Here is a 19292-nt window from a genome sequence, read left to right on the forward strand (position 1 = left end):
CTACCCCAGTCTGTTTATAGGAGTCAGATTGCACGTGCTGTTTTCTGGGGCTTACAAGCCTGGTTATCCTGCCTCATCTGTTGTTTTTGTTTGTTTTTCATTATAAAAATGTTGAATATTTAGAAATGTACAGAGATTGATTGCCATAATACCCATGTTCCTACCTATCACCCAGACTTAGTAAGTTTGAATACTTTGCCATTTATGTTTTATGAATTTTTCTTAAGAAATAATACCCTTCACATAACTCTCCACTTCCATTCCCCTATTGCCTCTCTAGATGCAACCTGTATTATGAATTAGATATATATACTTTCTATGTTTTTATACTTGTAACAAAAAACACCACACAGGTCATTCATAGTTATCTGCTACTTTGGATTTAAAATATCTCCTTCTGGCCAGACACAGGCTTATGCCTGTAATCCCACCACTTTGAGAGGCTGAGGTGTGTAGATCACTTGTGTCCAGGAGTTCAAGATTAGCCTAGGCAACATAGCAAGACCCTGTCTCTAAGTTTTTTTTTTAATTAGCTGTGCATGATGGTGCGTGCCTTTAGTCCCAGCTACATGGGAGGCTGAGATGGGAAGACAGCTTGAGACTGGGAGGTCGAGGCTACAGTGAGCCATCATTGCACCACTGTACTCCAGCTGGGGTGACAGAGTAAGACCTTGTCTCAAAAAAAAAAAGAATCCTAATGCAATTCCAATCAGAATTCTCAATAGGAATTTTTAAACTACATTTAACTACAGAATTTTTAGAAAATTAACTTGTAATAAAAGCAGGATATAATATTAAAGAGTATTCTGCTACAGAAGAAATGGCGAAGGGGGTAAGTAAGGGATAAAGTATATTATAAAATAATTGTAATTGAAACTGTGTTATTGATCAACAAAACAGAATAGAAAGTTCAGAAACAAAGCAGACTACCTATAAAAACATCATATACATAATCTTCCCCCAAAAAGGAGATAAAGAAATATTATTTAATAAATCTTTTTGAGATAACTGCAAAGCAGTGCTTTTTGGAGCTACATCATATATTATATACCAAAATAAATTCCAGATCAAGAATCATGGATATGTGTGTTTGTGTGTGTGTGTGTGTATAATTTTAATATATTATATATGTTATATGTGTATATATATGTGTATATATTATGCACATATATAACATAAGAAAAACCTATCAGAAAATTAAAAAGACTATCATTGTGAGGTGAAATAAGATTTTCATAAGCAATAGAAGAAAATCTCCAAATAAGTCCAGGTTTATTTGAATTTACATAAAAATTCAAACTTCTGTATAATAAAGACTGACTAAAGTTAAAAGACATCTCTTTAGCCTCAGAGTATAAAGAGTTAAGCCCTCTAAACCACAAGATCTGGTTTCCTGCTGTAGCCTGTGAGCAATCAGCATCATGCTAAGTCCTGCCCAGTGACAGGAAATTCCAGGGGTTCAATTAAATCATCATACAGAATATCCATTCAATAATCATGATGAAGATTGGAAATAGTTCTTTAAAAAATAATAATACACATAATAATAGCCAAATTCAGATAGAATGGAAGACAAAATGTCCTTAATTCTCCTCTTATCCCTCCCCCATTCTGGTCAGCTCACCACTCATGTGGATCAGAAATTCATATCCAGACATACCCACTATCTTCTCATTTGGGCCTTTGCACACTTATAGATCATTAAGATTATAATAATCCCTTTTGTGCAAACTGTTCCACCTGGCATATTCTCTCTCTCTCTCTCTCTCTCTCTCTCTCACACACACACACACACACACACACACACACACGGTGATGGACAAGTGGAAAGTAAAAAAATGACAAACGTGTACCAGGCAGAGAAGCCTTTCCTGACTACTTTATCAAAAATAGAGACAACTTATATTTAATTATCCTTATTCTACGTCATTCTTTGAGTATTCATCTTCATCCCCACCTGATATCATATCACATATCTATTTTTACTTGATTATTTTCTGCTCCAATCTCTAACTAAAATGTAAGCTCCATGAGGGCAGGATCTTGTCTGTCTCATTCATAGGTTTCTAGTGCCTGGCACACAGTAAGTGTTCAATAAATATGTTTAACAAAGGAATTAAGGTCAAAATTAAAGAAAAAATAAATTATGATACTCATTTCAAACATAAGTTGAATTAAAGGCAAAATGCAATAAATAAGACAAAGAAGGGCACTGTAATGTTAACAACTAGAACACATGATGGTCTACCTCCTCTGATCTTTTATGCACCAAAAAAATAGCATAAAAATTCTTAAAGCAAAATCTATAGCAAATGCAAAGGTAGAAAAAAAGAAACAAAATATGAGACTGTTTCAGCTGATGACAGATCATGACAGTCAAAAACTAAGACAATGAGAAAATCTAAATTTCTTCATATACTGAAACAGACTATATTTTTTTAATCAAGGGCCCATTGAGTATATTTTTAATTGGCTATATACTGAGCCAGAAAATGGAAGTAGTACAGACCATATTTTCTAATGACAATACGGTAACACTAGTAGTACAGACCATATTTTCTTTTTTTCTTTCTTTTTTTTTTTTTTTTTTTTTTTTGAGACGGAGTCTCGCTCTTTCGCCCAGGCCTGACTGCAGTGGCGCTTTCTTGGCTCACGCAAGCTCCGCCTCCCGAGTTCACGCCATTCTCCTGCCTCAGCCTCCCCAGTAGCTGGGACTACAGGCGCCCGCTACCGCGCCCGGCTAATTTTTTTTGTATTTTTAGTAGAGACGGCGTTTCACCGTGTTAGCCAGGGTGGTCTCGATCTCCTGACCTCGTGATCCGCCCGCCTCGGCCTCCCCAGACCATATTTTCTAATGACAATACGGTAACACTAGAAATTAATAACAAAATGAAAATAAAAATCTTTAGCATGTAGAAAATAAACGGGAAAAAAATTCTTCCACTTTAGTCAAAGAGAAAATCTAAATTGAAATTGTTGAATATCTAGAAAATGACAACAAACAATGAAAATATCAGAAGCTAGAGGATATGGTTGACTAAAGCAGTAGTTAAAGAAAAACTTGTAGGCTGGGCGTGGCAGCTCACTCCTGTAATCCCAGCACTTTGGGAGGCCGAGGCGGGCGGATCACTTGAGGCCAGGAGTTCCAGACGAGGCTGTCCAACATGGTAAAACCCTGTCTCTACTAAGAATAGAAAAATTAGCCAGATGTAGTGGCGTGCGCTTGTAATCCCAGCTACTCGGGAGGCTGAGGCAGGGGAATTGCTTGAACCTAGGAGGCGGAGGCTGCAGTGAACTGAGATCGCGCCAATGCACTCCAGCGCTCCAGCCAGGTTGACAGGGTGAGACTCTGTCTCAAGAAAAAGAAAAAGAAAAACTTGTAGCCTTAAATACTTATATTAGTATGTAAGAATGAATTAAAATAAATGAATTAAGCATTCAACAAAAGAAGAAAAGAATCATAAAAATAAACCTAAAACAAAGCAGAAAGACAATAAAACTAATGGCAGAAATTAATATACTAGAGAACAAGTGATAGAATAATTAAAGGCAAAACCAATTCCTGAAAAGAAAATAAAAAACAATGAAACAGATTAACCACTTGCTAATCTAATTAAAAAAAAAACACCCAAATGCACAAAATTAGAAATTGAGAAATAACCACAGTTACAGAGTAAATGAAAAGGATAAGAGAATACTTTGCTCTACCCCATAAAACAAATTTGAAAACTTAAAGTATTTTTCTGTGAAAACAAATATTACCAAAACTGATTTCAGAAGAATAAGAATATATAAACCCACCAGTTACCATAGGAAAAAAAAGTATAAATTTGACCAAAAATAGCACAATCACATAGTCTTGTGTTAATTCTACCAACCTTCAAGGAAAAAAATCAAACCAATATTATTTACATTTTCTAGAATCTGGAAATCTAGAGAATAGAGAGAGAAGAAAAGATTCCTGCATTACATTGATACTAAAACCCAGCAAACAGAACAGAAAAAGCAAACTAGAGACCAATCTCATCTAGAATACAGATGCAAAAATCTTAAATAAAATATTAGCAAACAGAATCTAAGAGGATGTTAAGAAATATGATACACCATGATCAAGTGGGGTTCATCCTAGAAACGTAAGACTGGTTCAGTAATAGAAAATCTACTGATATAATTGACAACATTAATAAATCAAAGGATAAAAGGCACATAACAATTTCCCTAATGCTAAAATGTATTTGATAACAATTCAACATCACTTCCAGATAAAAAAAACCTAGCAGAAAAAGATGTTTATTTCCATAATACCATCATTATCATCAGACTTTTGTTTTAAAGTCAAAAGCCAATATTGTGCTTAATGGCAAAACACTAGAGGTATACCCATTAAAAACAAGAACAAGGCAAAGGTGCCCACTTTCCCCACTAATATTTAATATTGTTCTGAAAGCAATAGTGCAATTTAACAAAATAAAGATGTAAACATTGGAAGAAGGGGATATCTTCTCATTATGTACAGATGATACGATTATTTATCTGGAAAATTCATCAGAAACTTTTTTTTTGAGACAGAGTCCAGCTCTGTCACCTAGGCTGGAGTGCATGATCTCCGCTCACTGCAACCTCTGCCTCCCAGGTTCAAGCGATACTCGTGCCTCAGCCTCCCAAGTAGCTAGGATTATAGGCATGCACCACCATACCCGGCTAATTTTTGTATTTTTAGTAGAGACAGGGTTTTGCCATGTTGCCCAGGCTGGTCTCAAACTCCTGGCCTTAAGCAATCCACCCACTTCGGCCTCGCAAAGTGCTAAGATTACAGGCATGTGCCACTGTGCGCAGCCTCATCATAAACAATTTAAAAATAATACCAACAACAGGAAAATTCAGTAAGGTGTCAGGGTATAAAATTCATATATGGAAATCATCTTTTCTACATAGATGCAACAATTAGTTAGAATATATAATGGAGGGAAAGATCACATTTACCACAGCAATTATAAAGGTAAGATGCCTAGAAATAAACCTAACAAGATACATGCAGGATCTATACGCAAAAACTTTAAAACTCTATTGAGAAACATAAAACTAGATGCACATAAATGAAAGGACTCACAATTTCCTAGCAACGATGACTCAACATTGTTAAGATGTCAACTCCAAGTGAATCTATAAACTTAATAGAAACTCAATAAAAGTGTCAACAGACTGCATTTTGGAACATTATTGTAAATTTCATATGGGAAAATTAAAATCGTAAGAATTATTATGAACGGTATGGAAAAAGAGAGATGAAAGAGGGAAGACCAGCCCTACCAATTATTGAAATAATTTCTAAAGTTAGCAGTAAATAAGGCAGTCTCACAAATAGAAAGGTAGATCCATGGAATAAAACAGAGAACACTAGAACACTGAAGTCAACTCAAATGCATAGGGGAAGTTAGTTTGTGATGAAGCATTTCAAATAGTGGGGGAAGGATGAATTATTCAATACATAGTTTTAGAACTGGATAGCCATTGAGACAAAAATAAAGCTGAATCATCATATCACTTTTTACAACGAAATAAAGTTTTGATGTATCAAGACTCAATTGTCAAAAAAATACCATAAAGGTACTAGAAGAAAACATTTTTAAAAATATAAAATAATCTTGGCAGGATAAGTTCTTTTTAAGTAAGACAGAAAACATAAAAGTAATAAGGGAAAGTTTATAAATTTGACTTCCCAAAACTTAAAAAATTATGTCCAGAAAAAACACCATAAAGTCTAAAGGTGAAGATATACTGGGAAAAATATTTGTAACATATACAACTAAGAGTAAATATCCTTAATATGTGAAGCATGCTTACCAATCAATAAAAGGGACCAACAACTCCATAGGGAGAAAAAGGTATAGTTCACAGAAAAACACAAATGACTTATCAATTTACCAAAAGGTGTTCAACCTCACTTAAAATTTAAAAAATGCAAATCCAAACAATAATGACACTTTTTAAATAAAAAAAGTTAAAGAATTAATGAGGGTATAAGGAAACAGGTGATCTTACACACTGTTGGTGGGAGTTGAAATTAGCATAACTCCTAGGGAGGGCAATTTGGAAGGCAAAGAAGGTAAAATGTGCATATCCTTTGACCCAGTAGTTCAACTTCTAGGGATTTATCCTACAGACACATTCCAACATGAACGCAAAGAGATATCCATAAGGATATTCACTGTAGATTTGTATGTAATCACAAAAGACTGGAAACCATCTAAATGTCCTTCAATAGGGACTAAATAAAATAGGGAATATCTATATATGGAACACTATGTAGCGTTAAAGGTGATGCAATAGAGCTATGTGTAACATAGAATAATCACTAAAATAAAAAAGCAGGATGTAAAATAGAAAAGATATGCAATATGTTCCCATTTTTGTAAAAAAGAATGTATATACATGCACACACGTTACTTTTCTGGAAGGATACACAACAAATTGCCAGTAATGTCTCTTGTAAAGAGTTGTACTGATGGTTTGGGGTGAGATTCTCTTATTGTGTGTGTGTGTGTGTGTGTGTGTGTGTGTGTGTGTGTGTGTGTGTGTGTGTGTATACACTAAATGCATTTATTACTTTTTTCAATTAAAAATTAGTAAACAGAAAAATAAAGCATAAATCTGATTTTGTTATACATTTTTCTGCTTGAAGCCTACATTATTCATAAAATACAGACCCTTACTAGGATTTGTTAGGTTTCTTAAAATTCTGCCTTTCCTACACCTCCCACACTTCTTTTTGCCTTTACATGCTGTTTGCTCTTTATCTTCTCTTTCCGCCTCTTTATCTGACTTACTTTTAGATTTCCACTGAGATACCATTTCCTTGAGGAAGCCTTCCCTGATTCCCCCAAAGCATGGGATAGGTGCCCAGACTGTCCTCTAACAGCACGCATTAATTTTCCTAGCACACTACTGCTTAGTTGTCTGCCCCTTCCACATAACCATATTGAGGGTGAAGGCACATGTCAAGTTCACCACTATATCACTAGTATCCAGCACAGTGCCTGGCACACAGTGGGTGCTCAGTACGTATTTCTTCAATGTGAAATAAATGCAGGTTTGTGTGACTATGGAAAAGAAGAAAAGTTAGATCTTTTTTACTGTAACCTCGTAGCCCAGGTTGCCAGGCAATGGGAACAATGAGTAGCAGGTAAAGCAGTCAGCAGCTGTCCAATTGCTCCAGAATCTGATTGGGGTTTGTGTGTGGTGGGGGGAGGGGGAGTGGGCTGGGATTTATCTCGAGGCTGTGTTTGCATAGCAAGTCTGTTGTTTTTACCTAAATTGCGTATTTATTTGGGGTAGCGCAAGCTAATGGAAATTATTCGCTTTGCTCAACCTTATCAAGCTTCCTAATTCTATTACTGGGCTGATTTACCCTACAGTGCTCAAAGAGCACCAGACTTCATGAGCTGCATGGAGCTTTGCTGCTTTGATCAAAGCTGGTGCCTTGTCAATGCCGTCCTTAGCTACACATCTCAAAAGATGAGGTGCTTGTCTCACGTAGGTGCTTTCATAAAATGCTGCTTCCTACTTCAACTGGGTGCCTGGCCAACGCCCTTCAGCCTTGTCCAATCATTTTTTCAGTTTTTGGTATCCAAAGATTAACGATTAATGGGTTATTGATATTTACCTTGAAACCTTTATGGTCAGTTCCCTTTTTCTTCATTCTGGAGGAGTTCTGGGTTTGTAGAAAAATAAGGTCAACTCTCCACTCTACTGGGCTTTTACCATTCTTTTTTCCTTCTCCCTGAAGCTGGATTTCAACCACCTACCCTTTTTTTTTGACTGGTCATTTATTTTTTAGTCTAGGGTAGTTGTGTTCACAGAACTTCTTTTATATTTATTTTTTTCTATTTCTTGCATTTCAAAGCATAAATATGAGGACATTAGCACATATAAGAAATTAATAAATATATTGCCAACATATGTTGAGGGTACATGCTTAAAAAATTCTTTCTGAGAAGGGTACATGATCCAACTTTCATTGGAAACCACTAGTCTGGGAAAACAGCTCATAATCAAAGTGGCTCCTCATTAGAATTACCCAGGAAGTTGTTTAAAATGCAAATTCATAGGCCCCAACCCTAGAAATTGGGTTTCATACCTCTGTGGTGGGATCCAGGAATCAGCATTTTAAGCAATTCACCTAAAGGATTCTAACACAGGTGGTTCAGGGACCATATCATGGAAACAAAGGTTCAGAGTAAAAGGGTTGGGAGTGCTATGGTTTGGGGGCAGTTATTTGTTCCAATTAGGTTGGTTTCCAAACTATACATTCTGTCCCCCATCCTTCACCACACACACTTGGTTGCCCATTTCTATCTCCTGTCCCTGCCTCTCTCCCGACCTTCACCTCCAATCTAGATTTTATGAAATGCAGCAATATCCTCAAAGGCAACAATTGGGCCAATGTATTGCAGCTGTGATGAAAACAACCCTGCTCCATGATAACAATCAAATTTACCACATTTTCTTCTTCCCTAACCAGGGCACAGGACAGGCAATTGAGCAAAGCAGAAAGAATACAGTGTTAGAAAGACTTGGGTCTGAATTCCAATAAAATTTAAAAATCTGGCTCTATAACTCAAAAGCTGTGTGACCTTGAGCAAGGTATTTCACTTACCTCACTTTCAACAAAATACCTATCTTACAAATAAGCAGTCATAAGGATGAACTATGTAAAAAGGACCTAGAAATGATGCTAGGAACATGGAAAATTGCCTTCACAATTGTATGCTTCAGGCTTGCTCCTTGTTCCCATCAAGAGAATTGGACTGCACTCCCTGATTAATGTTCAACCCTGCTCAATAGCCAAGAAACCAGGAGACCTCAAGTCCCAGCCCAACCACATAGCTGACTAGCCAGGAGGCCCTAGTTTACTAAGGAGTTTAAGCCTGGACTCATTCACTCAAACTTTTCTTATCTACTAAAAAGGGAGATATAATAAAAGGCAAGTTTAGGGTTAAGAGCAGTGTGACAATCAAAAGGTCTGGATATTCAAAGGTGTCTTAAGTACTAACTATGTGTGTTAGCCTTAAAAAAATCCCCCCCCCACCCCACCCCGGTAATAAACTCCAGAAACAGTTGGAAGAAAAGAACATGCCCTTCTAGGGACATCTGGTGCCCCAAGTCATGGAACTGTGACCCTATCTGGAGGTACTGGGCACAAGGCAACTTGGGAATTGCTATTCTCTGCATCAGCCCTCATTTTAAAACCACTGCCCTCCCACTCACCTGCCCTGTGTTGGGGCAGCCTGAGACTTGCAGAGTCACTTATATCAAGCAGGCAGAAGGAGACCAACTCCAGAAGGGGAAGGGCTACCCTTAATGGGATCATCTGGGCCAACGTGTGTACTAGTCATTCCTTCAACAAATCCTTGCTGAATATTACACTGTGCAAAATGACCAGATCAAAGGGGAGCAAAACCAATGTTGCTCCTGTCTTCCTGGCTTTAACAATTGAAGCAAAATGGTGATGGTGAAAGGGAGGCTTCCATTGAAGGGTGTCAGCCTCAAGCCAAGGATATTGGTTGGCCTCTGGAAGTCCTATTTTCAAGGGGATCAGGCCTCCTAAATGTACAGAAATTTGCAACTCTGCTTCGAGACCAAGTAAGGATTGTTTCCTTGGAGTGGAGGGCAAGGAGCTTCATTAAGGAAAAGGAACTACTCTGGTTTCTTCTCTTCTCTTCCCTTCTCTTCTCTTCTCTTCTCCTTCCTTTCTTTCTTTCTTATTTTTGAGACAGTGTCTTGCCCAGTCTAGAGTGCAGTGGCGCAGTCTTGGCCGACTGCAACCTCTGCCTCCCAGGTTCAAGTGATTCTCATGCCTCAGCCTCCCCGTGTGCCACCATGCCTAGCTAATTTTTGTATTTTTAGTAGAAACTGGTTTTTGCCATGTTGGCCAGGTTGGTCTCGAACTCCTGACCTCAAGTGATCTATCCACCTTGGCCTCCCAAAGTTCTGGGATTACAGGCGTGAGCCACCTCACCCAGTCGACTACTCTGGTTGCCAAGTGTTGGGCCCCGTGTTAGGCACTTTCACGTATGTATTTCCATTAATCTTCACAACAATCATTATTGTCAGCTTGCAGATGAGACTCCTGAGGCTTAAAAAGGATAAATCATTTTCCCAGCTAGTAAAAAGCACAGTGTCCAGACCTGCCTTGTCTGTCTCTGAGAGATAATCGCAGGGAAGCAGGGACTCCTGGGGTACAGCAAAAGGTACTTGTGCTACATTCATCCTCGGGCGTCCATGAAGGCTTTAGCGCCTTACTGAGGAAAGGAGAGGAAGCATGAAAGCAAACTATGAGAAAGGGCTTTGTTGACATCAGCAAGGAGACTACATCTCAAAAACAAAAGTAAATTGCCTGCCAAAACCAGGATTGTTCATCTCTTTTCCGCTTCCATGGGTTGCCTTTTCTTCTGAAGAACAGATTTTCCCTTTTTGTTAAAATATTTTTTTTTGGCCTAATAGGAATTGAAAATGAAAACCAATATTTGCAGAGACAGAAAAATCTCCTCCTACCTCTTCCTCGGCCCTTTTGAAGTTTCTTGTTTGGAAACTTTATTTTTAAGCTCACCACAATAGCTTGGCATTCTAGAATCTCAGTAGCAACAGCACACAAGCCCAACCCGTCTTGCCTTTCCCTTCCCTCAGCAGCCAAGTAAGACTGCTCCAAGAGAAACAGACACTCCCAGGTTATTGCCGAAGGAAATATTTGCAAGATCCAGGAAGTGAGACGCAAGGAGGATACACAGGGAGGGGAGAAGGACCCAGAGAGCCTGTTGCTGCCACCCCTGCTTGCCCCCTGGGTCCACAGAAATTCAAGTAATGAACAATTAGCTTGGCAACAACAAATGCAAGTGGCAGTGCTTGCCCTGAACCTTCTCTAGTCCTCAGGAGGCTGATGCAAAGTGTCCTGTGAAGAAATCAGAGAAGTCCTTGCTTTACTGGGGCTGTCCTGGGTGAAGCTTAGCTCCTTCTCTCCAATGACCCCAATCTATATTTGTTGTCAAGTAATACATACATATGCAGTCACTGTGGTAGAGAGAAAATGTGCTTCTTTGTGAATAATAGCACTGAAATGCAAACTAGTGCTAGTGATAGAAATGAAGGGAAATGGAAAAGCTTTAAGAAAGGGATGGTTCTGAGGCAGATAATAAAATGTTTATTGGTGGGGGTGTGTGTGAGTGGGTACTATGTTGTAGTGGTGGTGACAAATTTGGAGATTCGTAGAGGTCTGGTGATGTCAAAGTTCTTGTGGATTTAAGTAAGCAGAAGTGCTAGTGGATGGAGAATTCTAGCAAACCCAATTCTAGCTAGCAGTGAGAGTAAGCATGTCTGGTAAGTAACATTGTCTGTCATTGGTACGGGGATTTTTTACAAAGCCCTTGATCTTTAACTTCTCAGGTCTATATCAAACCAACATGGGCCACCTCTTCTTCAGATTTTCTTCTTAATTATAAATTCCAACAACTTGACGTGTACCTAAAGAACACCATGTACATTCATATCCAACTATTTACATTTTGCCAGATTCCTTTCTGAATTTTCTTTGCGTATGGCTACTATCAGATTAGATTCAATATGTGGTTTCATATTTATTATTTTTTTGTTAATATTACAACCACTCATTTCTGGGAAAGACCCAACATTTGTATACCTGTCACTGTTGGTGGCTATTCTATTTTGCTCCAAGATGATGATATATTAGATTGGTAAACTCTTTCCATGATTATAATAAGCACTACTATGAACATCTTTAAATAATTTTTTTCCTTTTAGGTTATTTCCTTGGGGGTATTTTAGGCCAAATAATATGAACACATATTTCTAGATTGTCCTCTAGGAAGACTAAACCCAGAAACACATACTCTTGTCACATTTTTCTAGATTGCCCTCTAGGAAGACTAAACCAATTTATATTGTTTCCAGAAGCATGTTTCCTCACAGCCTTGCCAAGGTAGCATTTTACAATTTCTATTTATTGATTTTTTTAATTGTTGATAGTTTAATAAGCAGATTATGATGCCTTGAAGTTGCTTCTATTTGTACTTCTTTAATTGCTAGAGAGGTGGTACTTTTCCATGCAATGATTTTACTCCCTTTATTGCCTCATGTGTAAATTGCCTGTTCATTTTCCTTGCCCACTTATGAAGCTAAATCTGAAAGCTGACCTTCTACCGATTTTTATATATATATATTTTTGGACAGGCAACTGTTGTCAGTGATGCTGATCCCAGACATTTTCCTCGTTCTGTTGCTTAGCTTTTTATTACATTTTGTTGTACAAAGGCTTCCCCCACCACCAACTTTTATATATTTTAATCCATCGATCTTGTCTCTGATGATATCCTCCATTTAACAGACACAAATTTATCTTCCATCCACAGCTGGAATAAATATGCGATTCTACTGGTCCACTTTCTGTACAGTATGTGATATGAATCTAAGTTAATTATTCTCCATATTGATATCTAAAATCCCCAACATTTTTTAAAGAAATAGTAATTGCTTTCCCCAGTTCAGGGTTGCTTCCAATGTGTTCTATATTCTTAAAATAGCTGGAGTCTGTTTCTAGAAGCTCTTTTTTAATTTCACTGTTTGACTTTTTTTAACCCACTATCATATGGTTTTGATAATTGTTGCTTTATGATAGGCTTTAAAATCTGATAGGGTAAGTCTACCATCATTAACTTTTAAAAGAAATGTACTCTTTGGTATTTCTGCCCACTTGCTTATTCTTCCAGATAAATTTTACTATAAATTTGACAAATTCTATAAAGTATCCCATGGTGACTCCAATTGGAGTCCATTATGTCTACACATTAAATTTAGGGAGAATTGTAATCATTACTATATTCAGTCTTCCTAAATTAAAGCAAAGTATATACTATGTATTTATTCATATTATTTCTCCCATTAGAGTTTTATAATTTTCCTTGAATAAGTTTTGTGTGCCTGGCGTTAAATTAATTCCTAAGTATTTAAATTCGCTTAGTTACACTTGTGACAAATCCTTCCGAGCCTCTGAAGGCTGCATTCTTCTTAGGTAGTAAAGGCTTCCTGAGAAGTGTACTCTTGCTAATGAAATCAGATTCAACTCTGAATTACCCATATTCTTTCACTCAATCAGTAAATAGGAACTCTGTACCGGGTATTTCACACTCTGCTCATGATGTGGTGTGACAAAGGGAAGGAAGAGAACCCTAGGCTGAGAATGGAAAATCCTAAGTAGAGCTCTAGTTTGGTCACTTACTTGCTGTATAATCCCAGTAGTAATGGGCTCTGAAGTCAGATGCCTGTTTGACCTTGGGCAAATGACTTTAATCTCTTTGTGAGTCAATTTCTTCATCTGCAAAACTGGGTCAATAAACAGTAATGCTCTCACGGGGTTATTATAAATAATAAAATACTTCATATGAAATGCTTACAACAGTGTCTGACACAGAATAAACACTCAATAAATGTTAGCTATTATACCTGTTGTTGCTGCTGTTAATGGTATAATACCTTTTCTGAGTCTTGGCTTCCTCATCAGTAAAATGGGAAAAATAAGGTTTAACCTCAGTGTTGTTGTGAGAATTAACTGTGGTCATGCATATAAAAACACCCTACACATTCTAAAGTTCTGTGCAAAGTGAAAAAAATGGAAAGGGTCACAGCAGGCAATCATAGGTACAGAAAACCAAGAGAGATAATCCAGAAAATAACTTATTTTGGCTTTTAAATATATCACAGTAATGTAGCTTTTTCTCCCAGTAGATCTACTCACCATTTTTATCCCTCCTGCTAATATTACAATTTTTACATTCTCTTCACGGAAAACCAAATAACAGTGGAGGAAGACAACTAAGAGTATAACTACCTGAAATTATCAATTCATTGCAGGCTTCCAGCAAAGAGAGTGGCTTAAGAATACACATTTGATTTTTCCACCTACACTCATCATTCCAGTTGTTACAGAAATAACATAGTAAATGTTAAAATTTGTGTGTGTGGTGGTGGGGGGAAGGTGTGAGGGGAAACTCTATCAGGATTTCTCCTCACAGATGTCATCTACGCCCTGGACATTTCCTAGTCCTTCTCATGTTTCCTGAGACCTTTGATTGGGACCTGCCTCTTCCATCTTCAGTGTCAATACTTCCTTTTCTATCGAGCTTTCCTTTCTGTTTTAAACTTAATTCAGTTTTCTAGATTCTGACTGAAGTTTCATTTGAACTGGTGGTTCTGAAACTTAGCTTGCGTCAGAATTGCCTGGAGGGCTTGTTAAAACAGAGATTGCTGGGCCACATCCTCACTTTCTGAATCAGTAGGTCTGAGTATGGCCTGAGAATGTGCATTTCTAACAAGTTCTCAGGTGATACTGAGGTTGCTGGGCCTGGGGCCACATTTTGAGAACCACTAAATTAAACCCAATTGCTCCCTCTAACTATCATCCTATTTCTCTCTTTCCTTTTCCTAGCTAATTTGCTATTTTTAAACATCTTCCTTTTTAAACATTTTTTTTTTCTTTTGAGACAGAGTCTCGTTCTGTCACCCAGGCTGGAGTGCAGTATCACAATCTTGGCTCACTGCAACATCCGCCTCCCAGATTCAAACGATTCTCCTGCCTCAGCCTCCTGAGTAGCTGGGATTACAGGCACCTGCCACCATGCCCGGCTAATTTTTATATTTTTAGTAGAGACGGGGTTTCACCATGTTGGCCAAGCTGGTCTCGAACTCCTGACCTCAAGGGATCTGCCAGCTTCGGCCTCCCAAAGTGTTGAGATTACAGGTGTGAGCCACTGCGCCGGGCCCCTTTTTAAACATTTTAAAAACCACACAGTAACAATTAATCTTTGTAGTAAAATTAGCCAAAAGAAACTGGAACTCTCTTTTGCTGGTAGGAATGTAAAATGGTGCAGTTGCTTTAGAAAACGGGCAGTTCCTCAAAAAGTTAAACAATAAAATTACCGTTTGGCCCAGCAGTTTCACTCTTAAATATGTACCAAAGAGAATTAAAAACATAAATCTACACAGAAACTTGTACATGAATGTTCATAGCAGTAATATTCACAATAGCCAAAAAGTGAAAACAACCCAACAATCCATTAGTGGAAGGACTAGTAAACAAAATATGATGCATCCATACAATGGAATATTATTTGGAAATAAAAAGGAACGAAGTACTGACACATGGATGAACTGCTAAACATTATGCTAAGTGAAAGGAGTCAGGCATAAAAGACCACATATTGTGCGATTAGAGTCATATGCAGTGCACAGAAAAGGAAGATCTATAAAGACAGAAAGTAGATTAGTGGTTGCTTAAGGTTGAGAGTGGGAATGGAGAGCAATGGCTAATGGGCATGAGGGGTCTTTTTAGGGTGATAGAAATGTTCTAAAACTAGATTGTGGTGATTGTACATCACTGTAAATTTACTAAAAATCATTGAATTGTACACTTAAAACAGGTACTTGCATTTAAATTGCATTAAATTGTACACTTAAAACAGGTACACTTAAAAGCTGCTTGCATTTCTTCTCTGTGCTTCCCCCTTACAGACCACCATGCCATCTATTTTCTATGCCTACCACTTTACTGAATTTGCTTTCTTGAAGGTCACTTGTAATTCCAAACTGTTAAGGGCATTAAAAGTCATCTGCTTATCTTCTACACTGGCAGATTTCTCCTTCTACTACTTCAGCTGTTTGACCCTTCAGTTTCCTTTGTTGATTCTTCTTCCTCATCCTGTCCCCTGGCTGGGTGTTTGACAAGCCTTGAAAGACTCAACTTGTATCTTCCACTAACTTCAAATACAACATATCCCAATTCAAACTTAGCAGCATCTTCACCAAACCAGCTCCCCTTCTCAAATGCCCCATCTATGCCAATAACATTCTCCAAGTCACTGGGGCTCAGAGTTGTTTTTTATCTTTTTATCTTTTTTATTTATTTATTTTTTTTATTATACTTCAAGTTTTAGGGTACATGTGCACATTGTGCAGGATAGTTACATATGTATACATGTGCCATGCTGGTACGCTGCACCCACTAACTCGTCATCTAGCATTAGGTATATCTCCCAGTGCTATCCCTCCCCCCTCCCCCAACCCCACCACAGTCCCCAGAGTGTGATATTCCCCTTCCTGTGTCCATGTGATCTCATTGTTCAATTCCCACCTATGAGTGAGAATATGCGGTGTTTGGTTTTTTGTTCTTGCGATAGTTTACTGAGAATGATGGTTTCCACACCAGTTAGAATGGCAATCATTAAAAAGTCAGGAAACAACAGGTGCTGGAGAGGATGTGGAGAAATAGGAACACTTTTACACTGTTGGTGGGACTGTAAACTAGTTCAACCATTGTGGAAGTCAGTGTGGCGATTCCTCAGGGATCTAGAACTAGAAATACCATTTGACCCAGCCATCCCATTACTGGGTATATACCCAAAGGACTATAAATCATGCTGCTATAAAGACACATGCACACGTATGTTTATTGCGGCATTATTCACAATAGCAAAGACTTGGAACCAACCCAAATGTCCAACAATGATAGACTGGATTAAGAAAATGTGGCACATATACACCATGGAATACTATGCAGCCATAAAAAATGATGAGTTCATGTCCTTTGTAGGGACATGGATGAAATTTTTTTTTTTTTTTGAGACAGGGTCTCGCTCTGTCACCCAGGATGGAATGCGGTCATGTGATCACAGCTCACTGCCGCCTCGAACACCTGGGCTCAAGTGATCCTCCCACCTCAGCTTCCTGAGCAGTTAGGACTACAGGTGTGTACTATCTCATGCTTGGCTAAGATATATTTCCTTTTTTCTCCTCAAGTTCTAGTCACCAAGTTTTCTCTACCTTGCCCTCAAAAGGTGTCACATATTTGTGAGCAAATAATCTGAACAGATAATTCACATGAGAAGCAATAAAGATATTAATATATTAATTAGACACACAAAATATTCAAACTAGAATTATCAAAGTAAGCAAATTAATACTATAATAGGTCCCATTCAACTGTACGGCATTAGAAAAAGAAAATTTTCAATGGTGACATAATTTTGGAAAACTGGTATTCTCATATATTGCTAATGGCATGTAAAACATCTCGTGGGGAAAACAGTTTGGTAAGATCTATGAAGAACCATAAGAATGTTCGTATTCTTTGCACTAGTAATCCCAACTCCACATAATTGTTTTTAATGAGATAATTCAAAATGAGAAAAAAAGCTATAGTGACTCAAAATATTTCTGCTGCATTACTTTATAATAGCCAGAAATTGGAAACAACCTATTTACCCAACAATTTGGGAATGATTAAGCAAATTAGAGCACATTAAGCTGGTGAAATATTATACAGCCACTAAAAATTATGACTTGAGGAAGCCTGCATAGCAACATGAAAAGTTGTTTACCAAGTAAAGCTTAGAGAGGAAAAAGAAGCAGGACACACAAAATTACATCTACATGGTTATTATAATCATGCTTAGAAAACTCTCTATACCTATAGATAAAGCTGACAGGGAAATGAAAACAACCAAGGTGTTAAGGTGGTGACAATAAGGTTTTTTTTCTTCTATTTTTAATTTCCTGTAATATTGTTTTCACAATAAACAAACTCCCCTCCCCCAAATATCACACCTATTTATCTATTCCTTCTGCTCCATTTCTATCGCACCTCTACCTCCCCAATCCAGGGCCACATTCTGTCATGGCCAGATCACTTCTCCTAATTGGTCTCTCTTCAACTCACTTAGGCTGCAAACACTGCAGTTGCCTAAAGGGCCACATTTATCATATCACTTACCTGATGGTAACCTTTCATTGCTCCCATGTTTGTGATCCTATCTAGGTTTACCTAGGCGGGTCTACCTAGGCTGGTCAAGGCCTGCCTAGGCTGGTCCAGTGCTTCACTACTCACCTTTCTTCTCTGCTGCTGCTGTTCTTCTTCCTCCTCATTACAGATAACATTTCCTGAGAGTTTACGGTGTCAGGTTTTGCTCTAAATGCTTTACATATATTAATTCATTTAGTCCTCATAACAACAAACATTTGAGATAGATACTCTTATCCCATTTTATAAATAAGGGGGGAAGGGAAAGAGAGAGAGGGAGCGAGGCAGGCAGGTAGGCACTTGCCAAGGCCACATGGCTAGTGAATAGAAGAATCTGGCTTTGTACCCAGGCAGAACTGACTCCAAGGCCAGAACTTAACCAGTGGGGATTATTCCTCCAACACACCCTGCTTAGTCTCCTCTATGGGCCTTTCCTCTTACAGCTACCAACCCTCAGTTGTTTTTATCCTCCAATGAACTTAAATAGTGTACAGTAATAGTTACCACGTGCTGCCCCCTTACCAGGTGCCAGGTGCTTCTTAAGCCCTGTATTTGACAGGGTTTCATCTTCTGTCAACTTGTGTGAGAAAGTAAAAGCTGGGCTTAATTCCTAGCTTATCCCTTTACTAGCTGTGAGACCTTGAGTAGATTCCTTAGGCTCTCTGACTGTGACCCTTTATGTGAGTTAGCAATTCTCAAACTGGATCCCAGGACCAGCTGCATCAGCATCACCCAGATGCTGTTTGAGCCTGTTAGAATTGCAGGTTTTGAGCTCCACTCCCCACTTACTGAATCACTCTCAGGATGCAGGGTCAGGTCCAACTATTTATCTGTGTTTCAATTGTGCACTCAAGTTTGAGACCCACCGCCCCAGTTATAATCATACCTACCTGACAGAGTTGTTGGGAAGATAAAGCATAAGATAATATGTGTAATTCAGCTTGCAGCACATAGGTTGTTTGGCAAGTGGTAATTTATTATTATTGCCATTTAGCTTTGTGTGGGTTAGTCTTCCCTGCTCAAGCTGTGGGCAGGCACTGTGCTTCCTGCTGTTCTTTTGCTCGTATTTCTCACCTTGCCCAGAAAAGGGCAGGACCTATATTAGGTTTTCAATAAAGTCCTCTTATTTCACTGACTAATCAGTAAAAGAACCATTTCAGAGAAACACTGTAATGTAGTATAGTGTCCCTGAAGCTAGACCGCCTGGGTCTAGTCAACTGATTAGCTGTGGGACTTCAGGCAAATGAATGTATCTCTGTGTGTCTCAATTTCTTCTCTCTGTCAAATGGAGAGACTAATATTACCAACTCCATAAGGTCATAGTGATAAATACATACTTGTAAAATGATTTGAATGGGGTCTAGAATAGAGCACTGTGTTCAAGAAATGTTAGCTAGCATTATTTTGTGTCATTTCATCCATTAATGGTGGA

General features: G+C 38.2%; 1 protein-coding gene across 2 annotated transcripts in view; it reads right to left on the minus strand.

Moving 5' to 3' along the window:
* The window catches only part of SHROOM4 (shroom family member 4), a 227935-nt gene that overhangs the window by 21690 nt on the left and 186953 nt on the right, over positions 1 to 19292 (minus strand). The gene's annotated exons all lie outside the window — the stretch shown is intronic.

This window comes from Gorilla gorilla, chromosome X, assembly GCF_029281585.2.
Source record: "Gorilla gorilla gorilla isolate KB3781 chromosome X, NHGRI_mGorGor1-v2.1_pri, whole genome shotgun sequence".
Lineage (NCBI taxonomy): Eukaryota > Metazoa > Chordata > Mammalia > Primates > Hominidae > Gorilla > Gorilla gorilla.